Here is an 18,900-nt window from a genome sequence, read left to right on the forward strand (position 1 = left end):
CACCTTCAACTGATGAATTCAGAATATCTTTGCATTTCACCACTCAGTGCAGTAAATTGTATAGGTATTACACAAAAGGACACTGAACATTAAGAATACACTCAAAAAAGTTATTGAGCAATTCTTGGAAGAACTGATCACACACGCAACCCCTTCAACAAATACCTAAAGATTAACTTTGTACAAGTTCTAAGTACCAGTGTTACAAACACGTTTACATGCATTACACCAACACAGATAATAAATCTCTACAAAAAAAAATCACAACACTTTATTGTCCCAATATTTAGAACTCAGCCATCAGGTACTTCTGAATCAGAAAGAACTGTGACCCAAAATAACCTTGACAACATAAACTTTAAACAGTGCCATTTATAGCCACTTTAGGTAGCAGCATCTTCAATAATCATTGTTTAATTTCATTCCAAAAGAACCATAGTATTGACTCCTTTAGAACAAACTTCTTAGAAATTTGAGCTTCATAAGCACACACTGATGCCATCCAGCTGAAGATAAACTGCTATTAAATTCAAAACCCTAGAGCCAAATTTCTCATAATTGAGCTTATCTAAGAATGTAAGCTGTGTATTTGGCAGTTCTACTTTGGGTTAAAGAATAAAGCCTTCAGTAAATTAGCCTTTAACAGGTTTTACTATACTAATCCTTGGAATGAAAAGAACCATAACACTAGGCATAAGGTGGTACTTTCTTAAATTCACATTCACATAACTGTAAAAATACAAACTTTTGAGTGGAAGTATTACTTTGTAAATCCTTCAGCAAAATGATGATCCTGGTGTGGTGGTGCAACTCCTGCCCCTCCTTGGGCCTAGTGCAATTTCTCCCCCTTGGGTCCCATGCCAACCCAAGATGAATAGGAAAAGGTAGGGAACCAGAGCATAAAGGCACTCCCTTAACACTCCTGACTCCTACCTCCCCTGTTGCTTGGGAACAGACAACATGCCAACTCCTCAGATGGCTTGGGAAAGGCAGTAGACCAGAGCATTAAGGTGCTCCCTTAGCCCACCTGATTTCCCTCCCCTCCTCTCCTACTGTTTGAGAACAATAACAAAAGCAGGGGACCAGAGCATTAAAGGCACTCCCTTGGTCCACCTGGTTTCTGCCCCCCTCTCTCACCACTTAAAGAACAGTAAGAACCATCAATACTGCCTGACAGCCTAGTACATCTGTACTTGGGTTGTGGCCCAAAGGGGGTGATACCACAACTCCAAGATCTAGCAAGTTCTGGGCCTGTGCAGCTGGTATAAAGTACCAGAACATTCCAGCATCTGAGCTGGGGTGAAATGAAAAAGCACCTGACTAAAATAATTTATCTCAGACCCTATAAATAGCAACCCTAAGCAAGACCCTTTGAGCTCTCCTGGACTGCAGGAGGCTGTGACCAACATCTCCCCTGAGCTGGGACACCTCTCAGGCACAGACTTCTTGATGTCTGGAGATTATCTGCCCACGAAGTCAAGAGAAGGCCAGAGTTAAGTCAGACAACTAGACTCTCAATTATCACTCACTGACAAATATTAATACATTGTATTTGCTCCAAACTCAAGAAGAGGGAACTATTAACTATAGGTTAGCCTATTCCATCCACCTCTTTATCTATCTATGTGTTTACATATGCTCATTTGCCTTCACAAGTCTAGATATTTGGATATTCAGTGAAATACACAGACATTTCCACTCTGTTTTGTGTGTTTATACATATACATAGATTCAGAATACCTTGTAGTAATTTAGTGCAAATCTCATTATTCTCAAACCTGTAATCAAGTTGCTATTTTAATCATAACATATTTACCAAATAACTTTGTTAATATTTAAATCAAATAACCATTAAGTGCTGCTAAAATTTAACCTTTAATCTATCTTACACCACAAATAAATCTTGAATTGCTATTAAACCATAACCGTGTGAGATAATTTCATCCACAACAGCTGGATGCTGCCCACTCATGCAGAGACTACATACACAGGTGTTTTACTCTAGAGGTGGAGATAAATCAGTAGTCTAACATAGGTCTTCTGTACAAGACTGCATTGGTAACACTCTCTGATCCTGAAGCATTCTGGAAAACACTGTTAGGATTATGAAGTTATCCCAAGCAAAACCGGTTACTAAAATGTGCCCAAAATACTGTCAATTCAGCATCAATGACACAGTCAGGACAGCTTGAAATATTCTCAGTGCTTTTGTCCCAAAAGTGGCAGACTTGCTTTGTTGCTCCACAGACCACCACCAGAAGTTGCATACAGTATGAATGCTAGCAAGGACAGATGCTGTTTTTCCCTGAGAGAAGCCAGAGAAGGCAATGAAAATGCAGAGCAGGATAAAGGGGAAAGTCTAGAACTAAATCATATGGAGTGAAGTTCACAACTGGAGAAACCAGTTCTGAATTTTCATTCAAGCCATAATCAAAAGAATAGCAAAGTTGAATTACTCTAAATTCCCTGCTTGGATACAAAGCAGAATCCAGTGTCAAAGGGCAAGCTAAGATGACAGAACAGACAGCAAGAGCACTAACTGGATATGGGGCTCAGTGCCAATATCAGCATTTCTATATGCTGCTTGGGAAGCTGCCACTGTCTTTACATGAAGATTTTCAGATCAAAGAGGTCAGCCAAATAGTAAGTGTGCCAGGTAAGTGTGTAATGGGTTTCTTTGATAGCAAGGGAGGGGACTACAGTGGTGGCCCCCTGTGAGAAGCTTCCCAAACCTCCCCTGGCTCCAAGTCAGACCCACCTCTGGTCAAGGCCAAGCCGATTAGCAAACCTGGAGGAGGAACTGCAAGGAGGACACCTCTGCAAACACAGAGATCAGTGGAAGAAAGGAGAAGGGGGCGGTAGAGGTGTGCTGGAGAAATGACCCTCCCTGCAGGCCGTGGTGAGAGGGCAGGCTGTGCTCCTGCAGCCCATGGAGGTCACCAGTGGAGCAGATGCCGACCTGCAGCCCGCGCAGGACCCCACGCCACAGCAGGTGGCTGCGCCTGAAGAAGGCTGGGACTCTGTGGGAAGCCCCTGCTGTTGTACATTGGTGCTGGGAGGACTGTGACACACGGTGGGGATCCATGCCAGAGCAGTTCAGGAAGGGCTGCGGCACATGGGAGGGACTCAGATCAGAGAAAGTTCATGGAGGACTGTCTCCTGTCAGAGGGACCCTGTGCTGGAGCAGGGGAAGAATGCGAGGAGTCCTCCCCTGAGGAAGGAGCACTGGGACTGAACTGTAATCCCATCCCCTGCCCTGCTCAGGTTGGGGGTGGGGGGGGAGGAAGAGCAAACTGAGCCTGGGAAGAAAGGAGGGGTGGAGGGGAAGGTGTTTTCAAGATGTGGTAATACTTCTCACTGTCCTACTCTGTTATGTGTTGTTGTTAGCATTTGAATTAAATTGATGCCCTTTTTCTTCCCCTAATTAATCTGTCTTTTGCCCATGACCATAATGGGTGAGTCATCCCTTCCCATCCTTACCTCAATTCCCGAGTCTTTTGTATTTTTTTCCTTCCCATTCCTGAGGAGGAAGGACTGAACGAGCAGCTGCCTGTTGCTCAGTTGCCCTCTGGGCTCAAACCATGACAAATAGTAAAGAGTGAAAGCTGTGGTCCATTGGAAGACAAACTCTTTCCTCTGTAAGACAGGGAGATGAAAAGAAAGAGTATTTTCTCTGATTCAGGTATAAGAAATGTGATAAAAATTAAACTGAAAAGGTTATGTGCATAGAAATTGTAACAATCTGGTCTGGTGCATCCACCTTATATGCAACAGGAAAAAGCAGCAAATTTTTCAAAGAAAACTCTGAATATCACTGTGAAGCACCAGAGCTGTAACAACAGCACAATACTCATGTCTTCACTGCAGCTACCCCAAGGAACCATCAGGTTTACAGAAGGGGTTTCAGTTGAGAAACTTCATCCAGACCCTAACCATACAGATCTAGTGTCTGACAGGCAGGGAGAACTCTAGTCAGTATATGTTGCTGCAAAGCTTGAAAATATTTGGTCCTTCTCTTGCCTAGCAATTTGAGGAGGCCTGACCAGCCGAAACAGAAAATGTTTTCCTAAACATATTTCTTCTAGATTTCACAGCAGCAAATTCTCACTACGCACTGGAGCAGCACAGCTGAAAAACTTTAGGATGCAACAATACATACCACCCATGGCTCAACATGCACATATATCCACGTCTCTCAGCAATCCTGAGTTACAGCCTCTACTTCTTCCTACCAGTTTTGCCACTTGAGCTTAGAATATGATTCTGCAAGATGGAGTCTACCGTCATCTTATTCCAAACCCCTTTCCTAACTTATTTTACATTGGCTTTGGCATCACTAGAACTCTCCATGAGCCATCTTACTGGACTAAAATGGCAGAAAACAAATCCAGGAGAGAGATACATCCTATTCTCAGGGACAAAAAAGCTCTAACCTGAGATCATCAGTACATAAAACAGTGGTGTCTCCATCGCCAAAACAACTGCAATTTTTGACGAGTTGCAGATTTTTAAAAGCTACATTTTTACCAACTCTTACTGCACATAGAAAAGCCAGCTTATACCAAATAAAATCAGAATAAGTAACAAGAAAATTTCACAGATACATGAGCACATGGAATTTTAAGTGAAAGAACAAATAATATCCAAAATCACTCCAGAATGGTGCTACGTAATCAGCAACAAATGATTCAAACCCAGAGAAGTACCCAAAGGTAACAGACAAAAACAAAGAGACAGGCTTACCCTTCATGTCAGATAAAAATCAGGATGACAGTGAATGCTATCTGCTTTCTCAGCTTCCAAAAAAATTTACAAATATATATTTAGGACTAGGATTAGAATTTTTGTGTCCCACTTACAAATGGGCGCTTTTGGGCTCTGGCAAAAATGAGAATTATAGACCTGATTAGAACGCAATTCAGTAATATCACCCAGTACATATAAGGCCATAATTTAAGCATGATGTCTACCTGAATCGTTGCAGACTATTTTTAATTATCTGTCATTAGTGGCATTTATTCAAATTCATTAGGTCACATTATGAGGAAATACTTTATCCTTTCTTCCAAAAATGAAACTAGACTAGTCTCTATTAAGATAAATCAATCAACGTAAATTGGGGATTTATTATGGGGATTCAGCTTTCTCTTGCGCAAATAAAAGAGTGCATACCTTCACCCAGAATAGGTTTTGCTCATTTTCTTAAAGGAGCCAGAAGAGTCTAAAGATCAGTAGTGCAAACAAGGTTTACATATGAAACAAAGTAAGGAAACACATGAAAGGATGTACAGATAAGAAACAGCCTACAGAATAGTGCATTTTTAATTAAAGAACAACAGGTTATTCAACAAAAGTTAGAGCAAAAAACTGGTTTGCTTACAGAAATAAACAACTTTAAAAAGTCATTACTTCAAGATTTTATGGACTGTGCATAAAAAGATCCAAATAGCTGCATAAACTGAAAAAGGCATCCAAATGCAGATAATTCTAGTCAACCCATCACACAGCTATAGCAGCTAAGTAGTACTGTTAGGACAGGGCTGCTGGCTCTTTCCATTCCTTGGCTCAAGGGGAAGGGTGTCAGGGCCTTGGATTGTCTCAACATTTTTTTTTTAACCAGTAATTTTTTTTTCACCACAGGGTGGATGAATGTAATCAAGAGGCCTGACGTGACCACAGGTCAATTAAAAACAGTTGTCTAGCACAATTTTCAAGTGCCACTCAGTATAATGGTTGAAACAAAATAAATTTAAAATCTGCAATTCAAAAATATTTAGTCAACGTTCCCAGTAAGCAGTAAGATACTGTAAAACTCCGCATAACAGCAAAGCCTGAAGATATGAATTTAGACGGCAAGACAGAGACAAAAAAATAATCAAGTGACACTGTGAAGGTCCAGCATAACCGGCCTGAAGTTAATAAACCATGCTAAATTTAATATCTGTCTGTGCAATGCTAACCAGGCTCTCCAAGTTCTTGACAACTTATTAGCTCAGACACCTGCATTTTAATCACAAGTGAAAAGGGCTCTCAGACAGCTGATTACTCCCTCCCTGATGCTCCAGCACATCCTGCAGTATGGCTCCTCTGGGTCCTGGCCAGGTGGTAGGCTACTGTCTGGGCACCCACCTTAAATTATTTTACTCACTAGGACAGGCAACTGTTGTTCCTACAGATACCATATAGAATAACTATGAAGCCATTTAATATGGTCTTTCACGCAAAGTTGAGTAGACTGAAAATACTATTAAAACAGAATTTTAACTGAGAATTGAAATATCACATTCTAGGCCAATAAAACCAGTTTTAGACATATTTTAATTTTGTTATAGTAAGAAAGTTAAAAAGTAACAGCAGATGCTGCAGTTCTGTACTTTCTATTTGTCAGATGTAGAAAAGCAAGTCTTTTTTGTGTTTTAGAGCTCACCTAAGCCTAGAAATCAAAAAAGGATGGCACAGATATGATGCAGTATTAGTTTTCTAAAAAGCTCAACAGGTGAGCCCAACTTCTAATCCAGCAGGTACACTGTGAACAGCACTGTTACCCTTGCTGGAAAGCGGCTCCTGTGGTGACTGTACTAATGCCTCATAGAGGCTTTTTATTAGCAGCTCTGCACATTACTTTCTTTTCCACCACCCCTCAGAGCACTTGTTACATGCACTCTGTGTGATGCTAGGAAAAAAAACAAAGTTCAAGATTGTGCTTTCTAATTCTGCAGAGTGAGAACACAGGTTCTTGCCCTAAGGAACCATTTCATACTGAGATTTTTTTCAGTAGGGGAGGAAAAAAACCCCCAACAAACCAACCAAAAAACCGAAACTTTTCTTGAACAAGCCAAGAACACTACAGTGACTTTACCATTTTGTTTGGAACCTGACCATATAAAACAACAGCCACTTTTTCAAATAATGTCAGAAAAATACTGTCCTCCTACAAGAGCTGCAACACTGTTCACACACCATTTACCCAGAGCAATCAACTGGCAAGTCTGGTCTCTCAGTTTAATCTTTAGTGCCAAATCAACCAACTGTGTTCGTGAGTCAAACCAAAACAGGTACATCTGATTTTGTGAGTCTTGATGGAGTTTCTATATTTTATCATTACTTTTTACCATCAGGTGCTTAGGAAACAGAAACAAATTTGGGGATGTAGATTATCTACTGTCCATTATTTATGTTTTGTCATTTCAAATTGAATTATTGCAATATAATTTAGGTCAGGTTATACCTTAAGTCCACTTGAAAATTTGAAAATAATCAATGCAGCAGCCATTAGTAACTGTCAATGGAAACAGACTAATCACCCAGAAGCCCCAATACTTAATAATTTATTTTTCCAATACAAGTCTACAATCTTTGCTTTAACGCTGAAGGAATTTTTGAAATCAAAGCAACCATTTTATCCTTCTGACGTATCTGTTTACCAGAGACACCCTGTTAAATAAAATGGTTTTATCCCACTCAATTTAAAGAAAGCATCTGAGAGGAGTTGTAGTTCTCTGGTCTTCAGAGACTGCAAATCACCTCAGCAAAGCAGGCAGAGAATTTTGTTCCAGCACTATCAAGACTATGACACCTGCAATAAGAAAATTTATTTTTGCAAGGCAAAAATAATACGAGCAAACCTAGGAAAGCATCCTACAATTTGGGAACTTTTAGGTATCCCACAGATGGTCAGACTTCATCCAACACTTCCAGGAGTTTTGCAACTTGAACCAAAAGCTTCACATGCCCTTTTCCAAATGACCATCAGTTGGAAGATACTTATATATCCAAGACGTATTTTCAACCTGAAGCCAAGTGATATTTTGCATTAGAAAACTATTTACTCAGCTTTATTTAGAGAAGAATATCCATAAGTCAGCATTCACAACCTTTTTGCTCTTGATGAATTCTGCATTTATAAAAACAGATATAACTATTTCTAAATTTTTAGTAATCATTCACAGATTAAAAATGAGTTCCAGAAAAAAAAAAAAATTCTAATGAATTAAGTATTGAAAAGAGAATCTATTAGTTAAGGTGAGAAAAGACCTATTAATATCTTCACACTCCACTAACTCAAATCATTCTAAGTATGTACCTATATTCTTTCAAAACCACTTCTGGAATTCTGAATACAAACAAGGGGTATTTATTAGAGAACTAAGTTTTAACAAACTAAACCCATAAACATACTTCTAATGCTTTCTGATTCCTCTAAAGTTCAAGCACCCATGCACTGTATTTCAGTTTTGGCTTTGAGTAATAGGTCTTACCTTTTTTTAAATCAATGTCTCTATTTTGCCTTTGGTTCTGCACACCCTGTGGTTGTATATATTGAATTGATGCAGTGTATTTCTGGATGGTTTTACACTGCAAGTCTGGAAACCAAAGCAAGTGCAAATTTTATCTACTAAATAAAAAATTGCAGAAATTTACCTGTAAGAATATACTAATATAAAGATATATGAATCTTTCATACCTGCAATGATGTAACAGTCAACAGTAATGTGCTAAATTGTTTATGGGTTTCTCAAAGTACAAGTTGGAAGCTAGACATGAAATCTGTTGCAAAGAGATCATAAAACAAGGCAAATAATTTCTCCTTGTGTTATTTTTTTCAAATATAGAAGAAAATAAGGCTGCATAAGAGGCTGAGCTGAAGAGACAGCAAGCTTAAATTAAAGATGTTGACAGACAAGCTCTAGCAAATCTTGTTGTAGCAGATTAAGTTACTATCCTCAGCTGTAGACTCTGCTCCCATCAGAAGTCACTGATCCCAAAAGCAGAGTTGGCAGAAGGGAACATGTACTGACACCTCAGCCACTTCAGTGCTAAGACTAGCATCTTAGTTTGGGACAGATATTGCATTATGAACTATAACAACCAAGGAATAAGCACTTCTGCTAATTCTGCAAATGATGAACTAGAGCAGAGGAGCTGAGCAAGGAAACGTAAAACTGACATCCCCAAATCTGGCAAGATTTCCCAGAGCTATAGTTGCAAATTAAATTTCTTCTAAAGTAGCCAGAATCAGATGCGCTACTTGTCACAAATCTATCCAAGAATAAAAAACACACCCTCACCAAAAAGTGTCAGAAGTACAATGTGAACTGTTACAACAGCTAGCCATTAAGTTTAATAGGCATTGATTAGTCATATTATGTACCTTAAAGGCTGAACACTCAATTTCAAATTAGTTTTAAGGAATCAAGAACTGACGCTTTGCATGGCATTTTAATTATCACATGAAGTCCCAACTACAGAAATTAAGGAGCACTAACACACATAATACCAAAAGAACAGCATTAAATATCTTTCTAAGATTTGACAAGACTGTGCACTTAAGAGGGAACACAAACTACCCTACATATACTACCCAGCCACTTAGGTATGCAACTGCATTCATTAAATACTTGAATAGAAAAGTCTTTAAAAATATTGACAGAAGGAGCAACTGTATGAAGTTCTCACCAATATAAGTCAGAAACTGGCTTAGGGGATGAAGGATATATAAATTCAAGTTTGTAACTCAAGTTGTTAAATTAAAAAAAAACATATATGCAAATATTTAATACTTTACTACTACAGAAGTGGTATTTCAGATTTTAATACAACCTAGTAAGTAAAATTCTTGAAATTTTTACTATGCAGTTATCACCCTAGTACTTTTTATTAGGATTAAGCGTGTACAACACTTTACTTTGTTTTATAAATGAAGAACCACCACTGATCAGCCATGGAAACCACATTCAAGGCTTCAAAAAGCTTGTACATAATAAGCAGGCCTAACTGTTCACTTCTGCAGACTGTGTCCTCCTATCCACCTTTAACTGAGGTTTTTACCTTCTAGGATTCCTTTGTTTTTCCAAACAGGTACGTAATACTAACGCAAGTTCAGCATCATGCAGCTGCATTTATAACAAAGGGCCCCACCCAGCTGTGCACACTGTCCAGTATTCAAAACTGAGCCATCAAGACAGAGCTCCAAATGAAACTGACATTTTTGTAGAGTTCACAGTTATTGTATCATTATATTGTTGTTATATTATTTTGTGAATTCCTTGCTGAAGTTCCCCGGCTCTGTAGTTCTTCCCTTTATAAAAATCAACCAGCCAAACCCCAAAAAACCAGCTTGTTATGTGCTTGTAGCCCAGAGCAGCAGAGTATCTGGTTGAGATAATCTACCACATTTTTATAGAACAAATTTCAGTAAGGTGTAAAACATGGTTTCTGCCAGTTTAGGACAGCAACACAGAAATGCCCTCCTGAGTCAAACCAATGGCCCACCAAACCCAGAACTCTGTCTGGACAGTGACAACCTGACATGCTGTTTAGGGATAACGAAGATCCGATGGTACATCCCCGACTATTCAATTATGAACCATTAAATATATCTGTCAATGGATCTGCTGTCTGGGAATCTGCATAACCCCTTCTCTGAAAATGCTGATATTGATTGCATCCACAAACTCCTATGGCAATAAACACCAGTAGTTCACCACCCAGTATGAGAAGTACCAGCTTCTTTTATCCTTTTCAAATCTACCATTTTAATCAACTGCATCCTGCATTTTTAAGATCCACAGCCTCCATAACCTTTTTTCCCAAATTTCTATCACATCCCTTTGTAACTGAGGAGTTCCAGTCTTTCTAGACTCTTCTTACATGGCTCCACCCTTTAACTGGTTTTATTGCTCTTTTCTATTTCTTTTAGTTCTGCTATATATCAGTACTTCCTTTAAATGCAGACCTGAACTGTATACAAAAGTGAAAACAACAGTGTTTTGCCTGGCTGCAACATGATGTCATCTGTCATCTTAGTGATTAAAATGCCTTTCCTGATACATTTAGCATTTCATTGGCTTTCTGGCTGTCATTCACACTACAGAAAGGATAGCAAAATAATACTATGGTTAAAGATAACTTTCGCAACCGCTCTACAGAAACTAGGAGACTGGTCCAATTTTGTTACACTTCACAGACATCTAAACACACCACACGCTTGCTAAAAATTCTTTCTTGAGCTCCTGGCACTGAACTACTCTGCTTTGCATACTACTAGATAATAGTCATCATTATGTCCCATAAAAGCAATATTGCTCCTTAACTTCACTCTTATTACAGAAAGATTTCCCACTGAAATAGAAGGGCTATCTTTGAATATACCAAAGCTGTAATGAGAGGTAAGATAACACAAGCACCAGAAGATCTAAAGGAGAAGCAGGACAGTACTGCTAAATTAAAGAAATAAGTAAGTATAGGTACTCTTTTACAAGTCAATCCAACCTGAAGACACAAGGCAATAATATGATGGGAAAGAGAAAGCAAAAGGTCATAAGACTTAACGGAGTATAGGAGTGGTGGGATTCAACACACAGAACCTTTGTTTCCTTACCAATATTGTCCATCTTCCCTATTCAGAGAGAGGAGACTAAGACTCATGCTTGAAGGTCTGCAGAAGGAAAGAATGCAAGAAAACAAGCAACAGAAAAGCTGCCAAAAAAAGCAGCAGCAAAAATGTAAGAAGTCTGTACTAAACCAGAAAGATCTAAGGAAAAACAATATATCATGACTATTCAAAATTGATCATGACTAGTCTCTAATGACAATATGCTTACTAGTCTAAACAAGACCTTGAGATAAAAAAAGTTTAACCTAAAAATTACTTCATAAGCAATAAGGCAAAATAACTCTTAACTGCTGCTTCAAAACATCCTGTAATTAGATGCAGAGTTCTTCCTTTTCAGTCAGGAAGAAACAGCTCTTCGTTACACTTAATTTTGATCTCTCCTTATTTGAAAATTGGCAAAAGCTTAAAGAAAGTAATGACCTACAAAATATGTCAAAATTATGAGTCTTGAATAGCTTTTCACCTGTTCTGCTATCTTAAAACCATCCTCAGAATTTTTTCTTTTGGGAGGAAGGACAAGTAACATTGACTTTGTGGATTCCTAGCTTTCCCTGGGATACACTTTCAGTCTTGATCTTTTCATTTTGCTTGATGAGCCAATGAAGAAATTTAAGTAGACTAAAAGGTAGAAGAGTGTCTACCTGACTGTAGAATCCTCGAATTGCCACTTTCCTGGTCTTTCCACTGAAGCCAAGTAACTTGCCTCTTCAGAGTTCTAGCTAGCCCTCATCATATGGTCTTGAGGCAGCGTGCTTTGTCGGGAAGTGGTTGATGACAGTGGTTAAAGTCTTGAGAGAAAAATCACACCATACACTAGATGAATATTCTACAAACAGGCAAAAATTAAATAGATAATTCAGTAGAAAAAGTCTAAAAATCTATGAAGAACTTAGGCTCAAATGGATTTTTAGTGCTGTTTATATTCTTAAATATGTGAAATAGACTATTCCACTGGTCAAAACCAATACTGCTGGGCTCATAAGTCATTAGTCAGTCAGTCCCACAAGACAACATCAAGCTGATCAGCTTTTACCTCACTTTAAGACACTGTACTAATTCCTCTCGGTAATTAGGTTACTAATTTAGAACATCTTGATTACTGGAAAAAATGAAAAGGTAAGAGCTTGCATTATGTTGGTTTTAATTATCCTACAGCAACAATAACCACCTTTAAATATATATATTTTCAGTTATATTTCAACTCACTTTTCTCCTGCATTTGAGAACTTCTAATACCATTCAAACAAAATGTAAATGCCAGTGCATAGTGGCACTAAGCAATTCCATCACAGCTTGATCCTACTGATTCTGCAGAAAGCACGTGATGTTCAGTAATGCCATATTCTCCCGCTAACAGAGGACTAAGTTTGTCTGCTGACATCATATGCCCTTTCAGACATTAGGAAGAAGAGATTTGCTTTCTGAAAACAGGGATATATGTATGTAAGAAATACAATCAATATAATACAAACCAATACAATCCAAACCCTCATCTATGTGCAACCTCTGGATGCTTAATCCGAAAGCTTGAGTTTTGCCTTCAGAGATGAGAGAACATTTAGAAAATAGGACGTACCAGAGGAAATGGCAACATGTTCTCTTAGCCAGTGCAAGACATGCAGTTCATTTCTATGGTGCACAACGCAGTTTTGTAACAGTTTTTCTACAAAAGCAACTTTAATTTTATAAGACAAGGTACACTGCATTAATCCATGATTAGTCTATCTCATGCTTCATTAACAGTAGCTGACAAGTCAATGGCAATTTGATAAAACAAGACAAACAAGGGTGACCATAAGTTCTCAACCATGACACTGCAGGGACACTGCATGATCTGATATTAAGGTCAAGCCTTAACTTTATGCACAGAGGTGCATAAAAAAGGAAAAAGTTGTCATGACATCTGCTGTGCTGAAGAATTTAACTCAGTACCACAACCACCATGCAGAAAAACATGCTTCCCTCCCTAGATTTATCCTCTGCCACACTGAAGACCAGCAAGCATACTATCTTCATTGAACTTAACTGTGAAGATCACCCTAGTTAAAAGAATGCTTGGGTTTACATTTGAATATTTAGATGAGAGCTGACTGCTGATATCTTTCCCACCCAAACCAAGATCAAGATTTGGCTCCAGGGAAATGGACAGGTGATTGGTAAACATCAAAAGCAAACTAAGTACTCTCAGTAGTGTCTTTACCAAGGTATAATACCAGTTATATTTTACCTGCCTTCAGCCTTGAACTTTTAAAAGTTACCTTACTCTTTTGTATACACCTCATTAAATGCAAGTCATTCTTGTGCCATCACACTGCTAGCAACAGCTCACCAGCAATCTTTAGAATATACTGTTGAAATGAGAAGTGACTCTTTTATGCACTAGTATACATTGTTCTCCTTTGAACACACATTTGTACTAAGAACTCCACTCATTACCACTGGTACCTAAAGGAATACTTCTTTTCCAGCCTCTCCTTCATGACTTTAAAAAAAAATATACACTTATATCTGGAAACAGACTTGTAACCCACACAGCCACCTCCCAGCACCATTGCCAGGTCAAAGAGCAGCTGCCAAGGTTACACTGGCACTTCCTGGTTATCAAAGAAATGTTTTTAAGTTTTGCTGAATTCAACTTTCTAGAGAGTTTGAAGACAACACTGAACATCTTCACACTATGAAAATAAGTCAATTTGCACGGACTATTCATATAATGGTTGATGAACATGCACAGGTATGTGCTTTAGATAACATACTGACTATTACCACACTCCTAATACCTTTTGCAAAGAACAGCTTAAGTGTCCTATCACTTTTAATATATCCCTACCAGAAATAATCCCTGGTTCTAACAACTTTTTCCTCACAAAAAAAAAAAAAAATTTTGAGTCTTCTGAATCATCCGTTATGGCCAAATAACCAAGTATGACCATCCAACAGAAGACGAATCCTGATGCAAGACAAGAATGAAACTTACTGTTTGGTTTCTATCTTATTTTTCTTAAGAACTATATTTTTCCAGTATTTCTATCTATTCTTTTGTTAGAACTTCGCAGGAAATAAGGAATTTATTTTCTATGCTGATAAAGTATAGCAAATTCAGATACTAAAGTTTGTGCTTTTCCCAACCACAAGCTGCACTGTCACATGTATCAACTGTCAAGCCTTTAATCCTATGGAAGACATTAAAAAATATAGACTAGAGGCAAACAAGTATTAAAAATGTTAACATAAAAATCACATTAACTATTTCTTACTCATTATTTTTCTTTAGAAAACAATTACAGCCAACCAGAACAGATACATGATGCAATAGGCAAATCACTTAAGGAAACACAAGGGACTGAGGTGATCTTCATATAAGAGATAACAATTGCAGGTATGCTGAAAAAATTACATTTTTGTATCTAATTATTTGGCATCTTATAAGCATGCAGAATTAGATCCACAAGAGAATCTAAATGCCATGCCACCTACTAGACGCCACAACTCACAAATAAGCAACCAAGCCCTGCTCTACAATGAAAAGGGCACATTATAGGTGCTGTTCAAGTATCTAAAACTCAACATGAGTAGGAATTGGCCAAGTCAGCCAAGAATAAACATAAAGATCAGAGATTTAAGTGTCCAGAATTTCACACCACACTAGGGAAGAAGAAAAAATTTACTCTTTCAACCCTCTCCCTGTAACAAGGAGATCAATTCATCATCCTTCTTGCCAGACAGCCCCTGTGCTACATACCCATTCATTCCCTTCCCAAGGGAATACTACTCCTCAAGAATGAAACTGGCTGGTGCCTGGAAGCACATCACACCCAAGCACCCAATGGCCTGGCAGTTGAAGTGTTCCCTTTAGGAAGTGACAGAGGGGGTTTTAAGTTCCCCCAAACAGAAGAAGGGTTTAAACCCAAGTCTCAACATACTGGACTGGTACTCAAACCATTTACCCATTCCCAAAGAAATGCAACATCACATCCTTTTTCTGCCAAAAGAAAAGTGTGCAAGATCGGGACTCTCTGTGTTTACTCCTTCACAGAATAGAAGCATTCCTTGTACACTGTGCATTACTAATGGTATTTCTGTTTTCTAATTTAACTGATGCAAGCTTTGGGAGTTACACCATTTTCTTCTTCCTATACAGCTATGTATTCGTATGCAGTTAAGACACTCTTGCAGTATAAAACAAGTCTTTACCAACAGACATACACAGTTTATCACCTCCAGTTAAAAAAAAAAAAACAACACCCCCAAAATTTACTTTAAAATGGCCTGGTATATAAACTACTTCTTTATTTATAATTTCCTCTTTTTGTTTAGAGTTCTGCTTCATACTTTAGCCTGAACTATACTTAAAACATTGTGTCACATAGCTATACTGGGAGTGCAGGAAAGAGGATATGTACATAAAACACTTTCGTCAGAATAGCTGTATTGAAGAAAGCTGCAAAGTAGATAAGGATATGCAAAAAATCATTTTGCCAGCATAACTGATTTTTAAGTCACAGCATAAGCCGATTCAACTGAGTTTTCTACCGCAGACATAGCAGCAAACCTTTTCAAATATAGAAATGCCTCTCTTTGCCCATTAAAAGGAAAACAATAGAGCAGCATTTAATTAATATTTACAAAAGGTCTTGAGGTTTTCTGATGAATGACCAAAGCAGTAATTAGTGTTCTGAACACCGTAATGTCATGCCTTTCTGCAACACTACCTGTCACACTAAGAAAGTAGTTTAAAAAAAAGCCAGTTGCTAGAACATTTAAGAATTTTAAACATGGCATATGAATACAAATCCTGTTATCTAAGAAGCAGCAGAGTGTTTGAAATCTTAGCCTTCAGCATTCTGAAAGCCTAACACTGTAAAAGGAATGCACTTGATCAAAAGTGCGAACTGGAAAAGAAAATTGGTAGCTGAAACAGGTAGTTACAACTGTTAGCATCTGATGTTAAGATCCAGTCTTTGAGGAGACATCTTAACAGAATTTGCATGTAAAAATGCTGCAGGAATTTTAACTGCTTGCAACTCCAAACTACAGCAAGAGATTTTAATTAAAAAGCAGCAAATGGAAGTGTTATGAAAATATCATTACTTACATAGGAAAAAATATATATGGACACATATATACTCCAGACCACGTTAAGTTTTTTGTGTCCATAACCCTCAGTGCGAATGCTAACCTCTACATTGCATTTTTACTAATTTTACGCCACATATTGCTGTGGTAATGAAAGATGCCCGGTAGCCCTCAACTGCCAGAGTAACTCCTGCAGATTCCTAAGGCAGCTAAATCAGTCCAGTGAAGAAATATTTTGATTTATGTTTCTAAGTAAGTTCAGATCTTTTGAAAGGCAAGTTAATAAAAACCTAAGTAGAACTACCACCTTTACCATCACCTAATTCTATATAGCAAAAACTACTATCCTCTGCTATTCCATACGTTGCAAGGCAACATGACACGCATCGGAAAGATGTAAAATCTGAAAGAACTACTTTGAGAAGAGCTAAATGGTCACGTATTAACACTTAACTCTATTTACTAACGGTTAATTAAATTTAACATCCTAGAACACTGGTTCACAAAATGATGAAATATAAATACTTGATGCCTTGTTAATCTATCTACAATATTAACCGTTAGTTAAGCTTTCAACATGTGAAATAGCGATTTTTTTTTTAATCACAGCATGTTGGAAAACAGTTCATATGTGTATAAACCAGTCAGGGTCTGAAGTGTTGGACATTTAGATTTGTAGTAACAGCTCTAAGATGATTATAAGAAAAAAACCCCGCACTGTTTGTGAATATTTAAAGGACAGCTTAAAACTAAATGACTGCAGGCTCGGATGCCTAACTAAAGACAATTTAAAGGTATCCTATATTTGGCAAATTCAGGAAAAACACCTCAATCCTCCAAAGACAGGGTGGTCCCTTTAAGGCATAGGAAGCTGTGCACTGAAGCAGCAGACAGAAAAAGACCACCACCAGTCCCTTCTTAGAACTTTAACGATCATCAATATATCATCACTTAGGTAGAATGCAAGTATTTTGTTCCAGTAAGCGAACTACGGAGCCAGTTTATGCCCAAATAATTCCATTACGGAGGCTTTAAGAATTACCGTTTGAAAAACAAAACCCTTACAGCACCAGTCGATATTTATCCCTTTTAATACTCTTCATTAAGTTCTTTTTCGGGGATGTGTCCCACATGACACCTCCAAGAACATTACTATTTTAGGCAGGTTTTCTAAAAATGGTTTTCAAAAAGGTCAAAGCCAAGTTAATTTCATTTTCTTGTGGGGTCTGTCTCACCAAGCTGAAAGTCCCCGTGCTCTTTGTCGCTTGCCCGTGGAGCCTCTGGCAGAGCACGGCCCGGTTCCCCCGCCGGGAAGGCTCCGGGGCCGCCAGCGCTCTGCCGCCAGCCCTTCGGAGAGCGCAGCCGTTCCGAGCCAGTACGCGCCTTAACTACTGCCGACTGCAAAATACACTGCAAGTCCCTCACAGCCAACCTACTTAACCCCGCGAAGCTTCATAAATGAATCCCAAGCGATCCCTTTACAGAGGCACCACCGCCGAACCCAGAACCGCCACAAGATCGGAAGCGCGGTGGGGGGACGCCTCAAGTTTCTCCCCTCATTAAAACACAAACACAGCCCCCCGTGATCAGCGGAGAAAGCGCCCAGCCAAGTACGGGGGGGTTTCTTACAACTTCTGGGCCTCGGCTCGCAGCGCCTGCCCGGAAGGCACCTCCGAGGGCGGGCAGCCCCCGGGGCAGCCCTCGGGAGCCCGCCCGGGCGCCGCCCGCCCCCCGCGCTCCCGGCAGCGGCGCCGGCTCCGGGCGCCCCGCGGCGCAGGCACCTGTAGCCGCAACGGCCAGGGCCGCCCCTCCCGGCCGGGGCACAGCCCGAGCCACCGCCCGGCGGGGCGCGGGGCCCGACGCGCTCCCCCGAGAGCCGCGCCGAGCCCGGCCCGGCCCCGCCTGGCCCCAGCCCGCCCGGACCCCCCCGGGCCTGCTCGGGCGCCGTGGCCGCGGGGGCGGCTCCCCGCTGAGCCGAGGGGGGCGGCTCGGCGGTAGGACCTGTTGCTCGCACGCCGGGCGCGGGAACAGGGGTTACGCTCACCGTCCTTCCCTGGCCGCCGCTGACACGCTCCGGCGCCGCCGCCGCCTGGAAGTCAGGGTCCCCCGCGGCGTCGCCCGGCCACAGCCCCCGCTGAGCTGCGCAGCCGCCGCCAAGCCCGGCCCGGCCCGGCCCGGCCCTGCCCCCCGCCCGCTCCCGGCGCCGGCCGCCAGGCCCCGCCCCGCCCCGCCCCGCCCCGCCCCGCCGAGCCCGGCCGAGCCGCGCAGGCGCGGGGCCGCCCCCACAGCCGCCGGGGGGCCGCGCCGGGGCGGGGCGGGGCGGGGCTGCCCCCAGGGCCGCGGTGGCGCGTGGCGGGCTGGGGCTGTCCTCAGCTCTCTCTGAGGGGGCAGGAGCGTGGCGCTGCTTCCATGTCTCCATCCTCCCGCGG

General features: G+C 40.5%; 1 protein-coding gene across 2 annotated transcripts in view; it reads right to left on the reverse strand.

Annotated features, from left to right (window-relative positions):
• Positions 1–18,624, reverse strand: part of PALS1 (protein associated with LIN7 1, MAGUK p55 family member) — a 63,479-nt gene extending 44,855 nt beyond the window's left edge. The window contains exons 1-2 of one of the 2 annotated variants that reach the window (XM_074909755.1): positions 18,516–18,582; positions 3,481–3,636 (exon numbers count right to left, since the gene is read on the reverse strand). The gene's annotated coding sequence lies outside the window, so the exon portion shown is untranslated. Of the gene's footprint in view, positions 1–3,480; positions 3,637–18,515 lie in introns of both variants that reach the window. The other variant, XM_074909754.1, reaches the window with a different exon arrangement.
• Positions 18,625–18,900: the final 276 nt, after the last annotated feature.

The sequence above is a fragment of the Athene noctua genome, chromosome 6, assembly GCF_965140245.1.
Source record: "Athene noctua chromosome 6, bAthNoc1.hap1.1, whole genome shotgun sequence".
In the NCBI taxonomy this organism is placed as follows: domain Eukaryota; kingdom Metazoa; phylum Chordata; class Aves; order Strigiformes; family Strigidae; genus Athene; species Athene noctua.